Genomic DNA, 14,388 nt, shown 5'->3' with positions numbered 1-14,388 from the left:
CTCCTGCTCTAAACTCGACTAGTGTCAGTTTTCTACATAATATTTGACATAAAATGTTTTTTTTTTTTTTACGGAGTGCTGTACTTTACATATCTGTATAATACTTATAATATCATTGTTGTTATAAGTTGATTAAACCTATTTAATTGCAAGCAAAAGTTTAACAGATCTAAAAAATAATTTGAATTCATATTCAGTTAAAATACATTTAATTTTAATCAGACTAAACTATAAAATAATTGAATTTCGGTTAGGTGAATGAGTCAAGTTCTGTAAACTTACAGTCTAACTACAACAATGAATTAGAAAAACTTCCAACTTGAACAAATTTAATCATGCGCATGCGCCACAATACTACGTCATGACGGCGCATTACTTCACCAGAGTTTGAAAAATGCACCTTCAGCCATCTTTCTGTGATCGCGATGCGCGAGGCAACTTTGCTGATCAAAGAAGAAAAGGAGCGCACGTTTGGATGACTACAGATGAGACGTTATGTATTACAAATAAGTAAGTATCTTGATATTGATATATGCTCTCTTCATTTTTATTTTTTCACCGGAACATAGCAGTTCTTATGAGTGTAACTTATTTAGTTTAATCGCAATATGGAGGTGAATTAATCATGTTTCCTGTAATTTATTTATGATTGCATTATAATAATTTCGTATACAATATGAACGTGGTCGCGTGTGTGGGCGTGTTCAAAGAATTTGGCTGCTGAAAATATATTTTAATTGAACTCTGACTTTTTAAATAATTTTAAATGACTTTAAGTTAAATTTGCAGAACTAAATTCAAAGATCTGATCTTGTAACATTTAAAGACAATTATATACATTTAATCGCTATTATAACCACCAGTAATGCTTATAATCTATTTTTCTTTTTGCATTTGAAAAGTTAGTTGTTCAATTACTGTTTGTGTTTGTAATATGTAATATTTTTGTGCTTATCTGTTGTTTTATATATTCATTTTGTAGGATCAGTACATATTTGTTATTGGAGATACAGTGCAAGCTGTGTGGAATCAAAGACCCGTATTGATGAGGTGATGTTCCATGTTTTTCCATTAATTCAGCCACCCTGATCACACACTACAAGCTAAAACACTGCCATCAACTGTCCTTATAGCTTTTAAATGCTTTGAATCTTTTCTGTTTGCAAGTAATAAATTCTCACCTGTGCACTTACAAATCCCCATCTAATCATTATATATTTATATTTACATATAATGATATTATTATATAATTATTTTCAAAGCAAAACCCCTCAATTTGCTTGGGCCTTGGGTTATATATCTATATTTGTGTAATTGATAAAGTTATGTTTAATTCCTTGTAAAGTAGGAATAAAAATGTTTATAAAAATGTTCTCTATTTTTAAAGGCCAGTGTCAGTGAAGATGGTGTGGTCACTGGAATCCTGGTGTTTGTGGGAAATGTGAAGGAGCTTCTCCCAGGATTCTACTACAGTGTTGTCCTGATGACTGAGGTAATTCATCTTGGGTGATGCAGTTGCGGTCAAAAGTTTACTTACACCTTGCAGAATAAACTGCTTCATCAGGGAAGTACTAAATAAAGAAACAAATACAATGCTAATTTGTATGATTTGTTTGTTTTATAATAAAGTTATGATTATGTCAACTTTAGAATTACATAATCATATTTCTACTCTAAATTGTTTTTTGAAATATAAACATTTAAATCATGGCTGTCATAAATTATGTATTCAAACATTAAATACATAAATTAATTATAAAAAAAAAATATTTAAAATAAAATTATAATGAATATGTAATGTGGTGCATATAATTAGCAGAATGCTCCTCTCTATAGCTGACTAATGAGTTTATGCTGAATATGATTTTTCTGAAGTAAATGTGACGTTACGTGACATTGTTTACAAGCTGTTTCATTGACGTCTTTCCGCGCGTTGAAACACTGATTGAGCGATTAAATGTGACAACTTATGGATCAGTTGTACTGTATGTTGTAACACACCTTCAGATGTTCATTCATATTTATTTCACACTGTAACTGGTATTAAAGTGGAGGAAATTATCAGTACACAGTAAACATCTTGGCCACAGGCTTCAATCACTATCAGCAACTCTTTGCCTTTAGGGAATACCAAATGGGTTTTTATTATTTTCAAACCTACAAAGGTGGATATAAACTTTGGAGTTCTGTATATATATCTATATCTATTGATTTCATTCGATTGAACCAATTATAATAATGGACTGACTCTTACTTCTTTTTTGTTTTTTTTTCCTCCAGGTATTTATTTTTTTTACTTTCTTGCCTCTTTGGAACATGTTCATTTATGCATACTGTGTAGAGGTGGTTCGCAGCTTCATGGACATTTGAGGTTTTCTGCCGATGAAGAGCTTCTGGGACATTGACATAAACAGCACTTTTTCATACAACTTAAAAAAAGGTGGTGACAGACAATTTTGGTTTTCTTGTTTTTGTGCCTTTGGAATTCATTGTTTTTTTGTTTGTTTTATTTTTTCTTTTCAAAATTACATTCACTGTAATGCTGGAGTAAGATTTTAGAAGAAACCTTTTTGTCCTGTTTAATGTTTGTGCTAGTAAGGGTTGCAGAGCTTATAAGTAACAAGGTTTACAAAAGGTAACACTTTACAAAAGGTCTCGCTTGTTAACATCAATTAATATATTAGATAACATTATCTAACTATGTGCATTGACTTTTTTTTTACAGTATTTATCAATATTTGTTAACATTAGGCAATAATTTTTTTTTTTCTCAAGTTAATAAAATGTATAGTTATTGTTCATGTTAGTTTACAGTGCATTATCTATTAACATATGCAACTTTTGATTTTAATAATGCATAAGTAATATTAACTAGGATTTATAAACGCTTAAAGTATTTTTCATTCATGGTTCATGTTAACTAAAGTAGTTAACTAATAGAAAATTATTGTACAGTGTTACCCAAAGTTTTGAATCTTTTCTTTTCTTTACATTTTGTTTGTATTAATTCATGGGTGTTATCTTATTTATCATCTTATACAGAATGATTTTATCTGAAAATGTAAAAATGCAGAAAGATTGTGATGGTAGGTTTAGGTACCTTTGTATGTGATGGAGAAAATGATAGTGCATATAAGCCTCACTGTCCTCCAGACTCTTTCTAAATGAGAGTTAAAGTGTTGTAATTGTTTGTGATTGTGTATAGTGTTTCTTGGGTTTTTCTTGTGCATCAACAAAAAGGTTTTTGTGCATTTGTTTTAGAGATTATTTTGTCAGTAAATTTAGAGGGTTTCAATTTGCATTTGTGTTGATTGTAATATTTTGAAATATACTAAATTGTAACTTCATTATTATATGTACAAAAAATGTAATTACAAATGTATTAAATTATATAATAGTGTACATGTAAATTACATTAAAGTATATTTAAGTTCGCATTAATTGCTTGTCAGTACATTCGGAAGTATACTTTTACCATATTTTGAAGTACATAAAAAATTGTATTAAAGTCCTACTTAAGTGCTTTAAAAAAATCACTCAGAAGTTCATCTTATTGCATTTAATATGAACTTAATCTGTGATATATTTGAAATTAATTACAAATAGAATGCACTTAAGCGGCTGAAAACATTACATTTAATTCACACTTAAGTGTATTGATAACTGATATTAAAATATATTTTAGTTCACATTAATTGCTTGTTAGTACATTGGGCAGTGCACTTTAACTATATTTTAAAGGTACTAGAAGCAATTACGAAGGTTGTCATAAAGTTGTATTAAAGTACCACTTAAGTTGTTCAAAAAAATCACTCAAAAGTTCAACTTATTGCATTTAATATTAACTTAATCTGTGATATATTTGAAATTGATTACAAATAGATTGCACTTAAGCGGATGAAACATTACATTTAATTCACACTTAAGTGTATTGATATCTGATATTAAAATATATTTTAGTTCACATTAATTGCTTGTTAGTGCATTGGGCAGTGCACTTCAACTATATTTTAAAGGTACTAGAAGCAATTATGAAGGTTGTCATAAAGTTGTATTAAAGTACCACTTAAGTTGTTCAAAAAAATCACTCTTAAGTTCAACTTATTGCATTTAATATGAACTTAATATGTGATATATTTGAAATTAAGTACAGATATAATGCACTTAAGCGATGAAAACATTACATTTAATTCACACTTAAGTGTGTTCTTTTAAAGTATATTATTTTTGCAATAAGTACACTTTATAAAAGTATACTAAAGTGCATAAAGCATACTTTCATTCATTCAGTCAAGAATTAACACATTTACATGAATTGTGAGTGTTTTAAAGCATAACTATTTGTGAACACATGATGTAAAATGTATATAGTTAAAAGATGTTTGATAAGTCCATTTAAAATAGTTTGGAACAATTTTGATGCAGTTTTAGTTGTATAACAGTCTCTGTTGAGTTTTCTGTGAGGTCAGGTTTTTTTAGAGAAACAAATGGGGCCTGCATTGTTTTCTCTGTTTCTTTGATCTGGTGATCAAAGAAACTTTATCTTCCTGGGTGACCATTTGGTTTGTCACTTCTCCTGCTATCAGGAAGCATGGGGTGTCATAAAATAAATCAGGCTTGGTTTACTCTGCAGACGAGCTGGAGTCGGAAACTTGATTCTGAATTCGAATTATGTTTGAAAGAATCATCTGAATGATTCATTTGTCTGGTTCGTCCATAGTTCCTACATCTGAGTGTACTCAACTGTGCTATTTTGAGACAGCATGAAATATGAACTAAAACATGCTTTTATGTCCATGCACTTATGGGTTCAAGTGTACTACAAGTATTAACTAAATACATATTCATGGTGTCTCAAAATAGCACAGTTGAGTACACATAGATGTTCTTAAGATTATCTTAATAAGTACTGAAGAATTTTTTATATAAATAATTAGTTTGAAAATAGAACGCTTTAAGTAGATTATAAAAGGGTACTTTTTTCACCTGGGAATGTAAATGTCTGTGGGTGAGCAGTGTGGGTGTGGTAATGTGGGCTGGATGTGATGAATAGTTTACACTTTAGAATAGGGGATGCAGAAAGTGTTATAAATGACTTGCATACATATACAAATAATTTCTAACAGGAATGAAAGGTCTACAAATGATGTGTAACACATTTAGAAGTGAAGAATTGTAAGGCTTGATTTTCCTGCTAAACAAAAACTGAGATCAAGCATCCTGCAATAAAGCGTATCTGTAGAGAAGATCTTAAAAGAATAGCAAGGGGCAACGCCTTGCCCCCACTCCAAAAGGACAGCACCTCCCCCCACCACACACACACACACACACACACACACACAAACTCTCCTTCCCCCTGCCTCAAGTCACTGAAAGTTATTCAAAACATATAATGTAACTTGTTTATCTATTGTTTTTCCCTTTTCATGTTTGATATCATTTAATTTGTCTCAGTGCGATTGGTAAAACGGTCTCAATTTCACAGCAGTCACTAGAATTATGAAGAAGATGGAAAACTAAGGAAAATTCTGTCCTCTTTTTGGGTGGTGTCTCTTCTCCTCTCCCCCAAAACAGGTGTTGGTGTAATAAACATTTACGATCCTTTTGTTCTGGTTCTGGTATAAAAGGTAAAGAGCAAAGCAGTCATGTGGGATCTTCTGCAGGCCCCCACAGAGAGGTGGGTGAATGTCTGAGGACATTCACCCATCACTGTGTATATATGCATTTCTTTGAGTAATCGATGTTATGCATTTATCATTTCTGAATTGGCTTCTAATTGTCTAATTGTAATGTAATTGGCATGATATATTTTTACTTGACAAATAAAATGTTATATTTGGTTGATTCTGTATTATTCTTAATCCCTTATTTCTAGTAGATCAAAGCGAAGGTATTACCTCAAATCTGTGTTCAGGATTGTTCATACGAAAGGTTTAATAGATGGAGCATGGGGCACGTCAATTAAGTCCATTTCGATTTCTGACAATCACTGCCTTAAATAAGTTGCAGTTTTCGTAAATATATCAAAACTATGCTTTTTGTTACGAGTAAGCAGAGTGCGACCGACTTAAAGGTAGATATTTACCCTGCATCCAATGTTTAAGGTCAGACTGACGAGTTTGTGTCCGGGAAGAGTGCTCAAATCGGCCGAAGTAACTCTTCTAAAGCGATACCGGGACTGCAGTGAATGAAATAATTGAAGATATAAGGTAATCAGAATAATCGAATATCTAAATTAATACATAACAAATGAATAATTTCTAATTGGAAACACAACCTAAGTGTAAGAATCATTTGAAATTGGAGTCAGATTAAACGAGTGAAATTAAGTGAGCTTCACAGAGACGCTGAAAAGGCATACACGCTTAGACCTTCCCTGTCCTGTGGGAAACCGTCATTGGACCCATTAGGCGGGCCTTACAAAGTGGTGACCCCGACGTGATCTCCCATATCCTGTTGGCGAGTGTCTTTTCAGTGGAAAATTGGGATTTGCAACAAGTAAGAGGCTTGATCATCTTCTCTTTCTTCAGCTGTGGTAAGTCCATTCTTATTTGCCTTTCAGAAGTGTTGAGGGAAAGATAACTGCATCCTACACATTTGTAGAATGGGTCGGCATACCCATAGATTTAAGACCGGAGACCGAAATCCGGTGGGGCTGGAGAATTAGACAACCACATGTTATCAGGGACATGATAGCGACAGCGTAGATGAGAAATGATATCCCTCGCTTTAACTTTAAATATCTCCTTGTTTGCCTACGCAACAAGAGATTAACCTTAAATTGGAATAACATCATCCAAATTTTATTCTGGTATTCAACAGAGGGCTGTAAATTAAAACCTAAATCCTGAGGTAAAGATTGCCCAGCTACATGTTTATTTGTCTTGCTGCCAACGACGTTGCAACACTGAAAATAAGCAAATGGTCACGTTGTGGAAAAATCTTGTGATTGGATAAACCAAAAGATAACAAGGGAGAAAAATCTCTCACTGGAATCCTTTATGTGTGAAAATGTAAAGCTGGACAAAACAATGTTGTAAAACTAAAAAGTTTTCAAAAGAAAAGATTTGGGTATAATTCTGTCTCAGTCCTAGAGAACTGCTGCCATGCAGAAGTCCTAGAGACTGCAATTGGGAAAATACACTAAATGTTGAAACTGATGTATATAATGATAATTGAGAGACTTTTAACCAAGCCTGAGGATTTCACCTATTCAGAGGACATGCTCAGCTTGTCTTTGTTTCATAAAAGAAATTTAGCCAAAGAATAAGATTAATTACATCACTTTGAAATTGTTCAAGAGGTGCTAAGAAGGTTTACGACTGATGCCATAAATAGTGTAAACAGCACTGGTTAAGGCTCAGTCTTATAAAACATATCTTTTACCTTGGTCTTATCAGACCTTAAAATTACTGCACTCTTGTATGTTGTTCAGTATCTCAAAAGAGACTGAAAAAACAAACCGACCAAAAATTAATCTTTGTGCTCTCAACCAGACCTGTGTTTGTCCAACCTTTCTTTTCATATCCAAATAGATTCTCAGGAGAATGTAATTGATAACATCTTAGCCCAAAAATAAGAAAATTGTGTCCAATTCTATATTGTAGTCACAAAAATCTTAAAATTGAGCAAATGATTTGACCCAATATTCACAGCGTCAAAGTCTATAACTGTTTCCAGTTTAGCCTGTTGACACAATGTGAACCCAAAGCAATGCGATCACAGCTGTAGCTTCAGGGCTAAATGCCTTCTAAAAGATCAGTGAGGTGATAAGTCACTCTTCACAAATTACTCAGGCAAGACCCTCTTGATACCAGCAAATAAAATTATTTTTAATTAATACTGTTTTAATATAATATAATTTATATTATGATCACATTATGATATATATTATATTATGATGGCCAGGGATGGCCTTTAATCTCATGATGATTCAAGCAATGGTTTAGAAGAAGAAAGAACTTTGGGAGAGAAGCAGAAGGAATTAGCATGTAGTAAGATGGAACTAGAATGAAGACAGAAGTTGGGAGCACTATTGGTGCTGAAAGAACTATGAGGAATCAATGGAAGGATTCAAATTTGTAATTGTGTTAGACACATTGTTCTCATAGAACACACATTCTAGTTGTTTGTGCTACTACATGTGCACCTAGACTAGTTGAGTTTATTCTTTAAAACACATGACTGCTTTACTGTAAGTGATGCGTGACACACTTAGGTTTAAGGTTGTAGATGCTATGCATTCTAGGCCATGTGTCTTGTGTAAGTTGGAATAACTAGTACTGAAATTGTACAACAATTTCAAGTTGTATGTGTGTCTATGTTGAATTAGTTAGTCTCCTAAGTGGAACACTCAGCTATCTTCCATATAGCTGCAGTTACACCATGTACAGGAGCATAGAATTGCCATAAGGCTACAATGTGCTTCACAATTGCATTAAACTGTTAAGAAAGAAAAATGGAAGGAAGGAATCAAATTAATGGAAAATAACTTTTTTATCTACTATCTGTGCAAGAATCTTTAATGAGAAAATTACAATGCCCAGTATTTATTAACTAAAACAATCAACCCGATTGTCATATCTTGAATAGGCTAAATCCATTCAAGATCAAAACCTGAATTAAAAAAAAATAGATTCTAATGATCTGTAACCCAGTTACAAGAGGATGTACAAGTTTTGATTTTCCTTTGCAACCACCACAAACAAAGTGGACAAGTGTTAGCAAACTCCTCTCTGAGAGCGCTAGATCATATGGGATCTGATCAGGGAAGTTATTTTACTGGACATGTAATTAAAGTTGTGTGAAATGTTAATATCAGGCAGAAACTCTTCTGTTTTTACAGACCACAGAGGTCCAAATGGTCAAGTATTTGAAGGACACCATAAATACCAATTGCTAAACAAACAGCACAGCACCACAAAAGGTGATCTGGTGTCCTAATCACAGATCTGGTTAGTGTGAGATTCCCCCAGGAGACCCGAGTGTGGTAATGCTCACAACACAACAGACTGTGTAAGCACAGCTGCAATAGCAACTCAAAGTGCAAGATTCTCTGACCATGCTTAAACACCAGCAGTCAGATCTGACCACTAACATTCAGTTTTATCTGGCCTTTTCTTTGCAGAAACATAATCATAATAATGATCTATGTCTCTGTAAACTAAAACAAATTTTCTTCTAATGGCATACAATCTTAACAGATTAAAGCCATTTGCAACAACTGTCTGGATAAGACCATTTAAGAAAAACTAAGATGGCACCATCTATCTTAATGCAATTTGTTTAAAGGTTCAAGATCAACAGTTTTTTCTGTATGTCTGTTTCCCTTTCAGGATTAACAACTGCCATGCTAAGGGCCAGATTCCACAAGGTTCTGGTCCCACCTGTGTTGAGCCATGATACACAACTTCACACACAGGAGATGGGGGTAGAACTTCAAGAGGCCAGTCATCCACATCTCATACCACTCATAGATACATGGCCTTCCAGTGTAGAACTGGAACTAAATTATGCAACACAAATTATGGTAGGATAGACACCACCCATCTCCTCCACAAACACACAGAACACACACACTACAAATTCACAACATCTCTACCTGGCACAGATCATAAGACTATCCAGAAAAAAATATTCACATAATGAAAATCTAACATACATAATTTACCTTCATACATATAGGACAAGGGAAATTATTGCCATAATTTCTTTTCTTTTTAATTGTGTCAATTTTGAGGTGTTATGGAAACACTGTAATATGCAGGACATGTGCATGGCTTTAGTCACACATTAATTAATAGAATTTCTGATCATTCAAATTACAAATTCAAAATTCAAAATCTAAATGAGACCTATTCAGTGATGTAACTGGTCTCTTTGGACAAAACGTTTATTATGTCCAGTACTTGGCATTGTTGCAAACTAGGAGGGCCCCCTAGTTTCCAACATATGACTAATGACAAAGTGAACTAAACAGTTAGAACTGAAATGCAGGCATTTCTATAAATCAGTTACTCAATTCTCAGACCTCTATTCTTGAGTGTGACTTTGCCTGTACATCAAATGCACAGATGATGGTTGTAAAAGCTAAACAAGAGATTTTAAATCTCTGTTTCTGTAAATTCCATTCTCTAATTCAGGGATTCCCAAAGTGTGGTGCGCGCACCCCCAGGGGTACGCGAGCTGCCGCCAGGGGGTGCGCGAGAGGAAAAATGTAATGGCGGTCTGTTTTTTTTAAGTGGGATTTTTCCATACAATAAAAAAAACATGAACAGTAAACATTTCCTTTGTAATCGCTTTTATTTTAAATAAACTATAATTTATTAGTTTTTGATAGAAATGTAGAAGAAGACAGCTGCTGTCTTCTACGCCAGTGGTTCTCAACCTGCGATCCATCACGAATGTAAATGCGGCCCGCGATATGCCGACCACAATTAAAAAAATTTAATTATAGCATTACAATTTATTTTTGTTTTTAAATTTAAATTGAAGTGAACTAAATAAATATAAATGAGCTATAATGCTTTATTTGTCATATAAAATCATTTTGGTGAGCATTTATTATTTTCAGACATCAGGCAATGACGAAATCACTCAACGAAACGAACACTTACAAGTGCGCACTTTGGAAGAATTCAAACAGTTGCCATTATTTTTGTAAATTTAAGCCTCAAAATGCTCAAATTTGTTATTAGATGAGAAAAACTAAATGCGGAACATACAAACAAGGAACACATGCAAACAAGAAGAGTCGCAGCATCAGCAGTAAAGGTAAGAAGAATGGAAGAATCAGTTTGCTGTTAATGAGCGAGATGGGCAGCCTTACTGTTTGCTCTGTAGTAAAGTACTAACTTGACAAGCGAAACCTACAATTTCAAAAGACTGAACTGTGAATTCGATGTGTGTGTTTGATGTATTTTAAATCAGTAAAAATAACCGCATCAGCGCACCGCGGCTGGAATGAGCGCAACCATGCGCGCGCTCGCGGATCCGAATGCTTGATATCGTCAGAGATTGTAATTACAGTGCGCTCAGTGTTGTTTGTAAAAAGAGCTGAGTAACATTTGCTTATTAAGGCGTTTATGTGATTGTTTGGTGGCTATTGCGATGCTGTTGAAGAGAGTCATACAGTCATACAGAATTAAATAGCAACTTAAAGTGGTTGTATATACAGTTTGTGTGTTCATTGAGCAATACTATCTGATTATTGTAAAGCTAATGTCAGTAAGTTAGTTTTTATTTGTTATTTATTGTGTGCAACATCTAGGTATAATAATAGTATTATCTGCTAATACCATAACATTCAATCTGATTGGTTTGCATTGGGGACGTCACATGTAAATTATATGCGGCCCGTGAGACTTGCACTTGGACCATTGTGCGGCCCACTGGGAAAAAGGTTGAGAACCACTGTTCTAGGCACTGCAGGCTAGCCTATTGCTGCAATGTTTCTTTTACGCGGCTGAAAATAACCGTGCTTTCTGTTACTGAGCCTGTGTCTGTCACTCGTCCTCTTAAAAGTGGAAGCTTGTGCGTAGCTTTGTTGCATTATATTGAAACTTTGTTGATGTTGTTATTGTCATGCGTGTTCTGGTTATAGTCTTTATATGGCGATAAAACAAAGCTTTGTTGCGTTTTTTTTTTTTTTTTTTGAAGTGGGGATAGGGGGTGCGCCAACCCGGTTGGGACATAGAAGGGGGTGCGCAGGAAAAAAAGTTTGGGAACCGCTGCTCTAATTGACTTGATTGAAGCCTAAGTTCTGCATTAAGGATGTGCAGTTAAAACAACTATTATAGACAGTTTTATAATTGTAATTATGAAATTGTGTATTTCTATGTTTAAGTATGTGATATATTTAATTATTTATACCACTGGTAAATATACTAGTTATTTAGACTCTTTGCTACTTGCCTTTAACGCATCCAGACCAAGTCTAAATTCCACTATCATAGTGAAGAATCTGGTGATTAAATGAGACCTGCTCACTAAAGATAGGACTCTGAAAGGGAGACCTTCTTTACCACTCGCACTGTTGACATGTTCATCATGTGTTATTTTGTGTTATTCTGTTTTTCCAACAACCCTTTTCTCATCTTACAATAACACCAAGCTCATCAGTGTTCAAGTATTGAATGGTCACTCAGAGGTTGTTCAGGTGTCCTGCACGCAATGGAGCATCATCAGCTAAATGAATCCTTCACCCATGGAAATTTGACCTGCCCGGCAAACCAGACCTTCTACTTGAAGGTAACCGAGGATTTCTCACAGGATCAATTAAACCTGGGGCGGACACAGGTGTTTCCGCAAAGTGTAATGAGACTTTCCTGACACGTTCTGCTCATGCTGACCAACACAACAGACTTGGTACAACCAGTCATTCTACAGACAGAATACCACCACAGCCAAGTGCAGGTGGAAGCAGACCTGACCAAGAGTATCACAGACATGTCCAGCTGCTACAGCATCCAGTCAGCACAGTACACACCTGAAGGGACTGTGTGCCACAGAGATGCATCCTGCTGTACTTTCATCATAATGTTCAACCTGCCTTAATGTTGTTATTTCAGGTGACGACTTGACTCCTGCACCCACTGACTAATGAGCATATGAAAGCATGCACCCAACATATGGAAGCAGGGAATGTCCAAAAGTGGCCCCTCAGGGACTCATTGAATTTGCCCCAAGGGGCCAGGGGCCATCTGTAAGGCTTGATTTTCCTGCTAAACAAAAACTGAGATCAAGCATCCTGCAATAAAGCGTATCTGTAGAGAAGATCTTAAAAGAATAGCAAGGGGCAACGCCTTGCCCCCACTCCAAAAGGACAGCGCCTCCCCCCACCACACACACACACACACACACAAACTCTCCTTCCCCCTGCCTCAAGTCACTGAAAGTTATTCAAAACATATAATGTAACTTGTTTATCTATTGTTTTTCCCTTTTCATGTTTGATATCATTTAATTTGTCTCAGTGCGATTGGTAAAACGGTCTCAATTTCACAGCAGTCACTAGAATTATGAAGAAGATGGAAAACTAAGGAAAATTCTGTCCTCTTTTTGGGTGGTGTCTCTTCTCCTCTCCCCCAAAACAGGTGTTGGTGTAATAAACATTTACGATCCTTTTGTTCTGGTTCTGGTATAAAAGGTAAAGAGCAAAGCAGTCATGTGGGATCTTCTGCAGGCCCCCACAGAGAGGTGGGTGAATGTCTGAGGACATTCACCCATCACTGTGTATATATGCATTTCTTTGAGTAATCGATGTTATGCATTTATCATTTCTGAATTGGCTTCTAATTGTCTAATTGTAATGTAATTGGCATGATATATTTTTACTTGACAAATAAAATGTTATATTTGGTTGATTCTGTATTATTCTTAATCCCTTATTTCTAGTAGATCAAAGCGAAGGTATTACCTCAAATCTGTGTTCAGGATTGTTCATACGAAAGGTTTAATAGATGGAGCATGGGGCACGTCAATTAAGTCCATTTCGATTTCTGACAATCACTGCCTTAAATAAGTTGCAGTTTTCGTAAATATATCAAAACTATGCTTTTTGTTACGAGTAAGCAGAGCCCGACCGACTTAAAGGTAGATATTTACCCTGCATCCAATGTTTAACTCTTCTAAAGCGATACCGGGACTGCAGTGAACGAAATAATTGAAGATATAAGGTAATCAGAATAATCAAATATCTAAATTAATACATAACAAATGAATAATTTCTAATTGGAAACACAACCTAAGTGTAAGAATCATTTGAAATTGGAGTCAGATTAAACGAGTGAAATTAAGTGAGCTTCACAGAGATGCTGAAAAGGCATACACGCTTAGACCTTCCCTGTCCTGTGGGAAACCGTCATTGGACCCATTAGGCGGAGTTTACACTAGAATAGGGGATGCAGAAAGCTTGATTTATTCACGTGTTTACACATCATCTATAACAGGTGTTGAACACTTTGTAGTGTGTACTGCAGTGTGAGTGCTGACTGGTGAGGGCAGACAGTCTTCTCTGACACACATGGAGTGTTTAACTCTGTGCACCTGATGTGAGCTTCAGTGGAAGGTAAAACCAGTTCAGAGGTTGACTTCATCACTACATCCCACACACAGAACACAAGTCTGTGCTGATGAGTGAAAAGATTTAATATAATCCACTGGAATCACCTGACTGTAAAGCATTTATAAATGTTTATCCACTTCAAGACAAATAAATTACTCTTCTTAAAAATAGTGCTTTAGCATACCAGCATGTTTGTGCTTCTGAACACAGACCAGCTTGCTTCATCAATAAATCATATACTGATCATTTACTAATGGTTTGTTCAACATTTGTTCATGATTAACAATTGTTTATTGAGATAATGACACTAAAACAATTTTGTC

The 14,388-nt window shown here is 34.9% G+C and overlaps 1 long non-coding RNA gene across 1 annotated transcript; it reads left to right on the top strand.

The window, feature by feature from the left end:
* The first annotated feature begins 769 nt into the window (after positions 1–769).
* LOC125254277 lies at positions 770–2,758 on the top strand. Its single transcript, XR_007181624.1, has 3 exons — positions 770–1,050; positions 1,388–1,492; positions 2,281–2,758. It is a non-coding gene; the product is annotated as an uncharacterized LOC125254277 (long non-coding RNA).
* Positions 2,759–14,388: the final 11,630 nt, after the last annotated feature.

The sequence above is a fragment of the Megalobrama amblycephala genome, linkage group LG19 (genome assembly GCF_018812025.1).
Source record: "Megalobrama amblycephala isolate DHTTF-2021 linkage group LG19, ASM1881202v1, whole genome shotgun sequence".
NCBI lineage: Eukaryota > Metazoa > Chordata > Actinopteri > Cypriniformes > Xenocyprididae > Megalobrama > Megalobrama amblycephala.
Note: the sequence above shows the minus strand (reverse complement) of the source record. Positions and strands in the feature narration are given on the sequence as shown.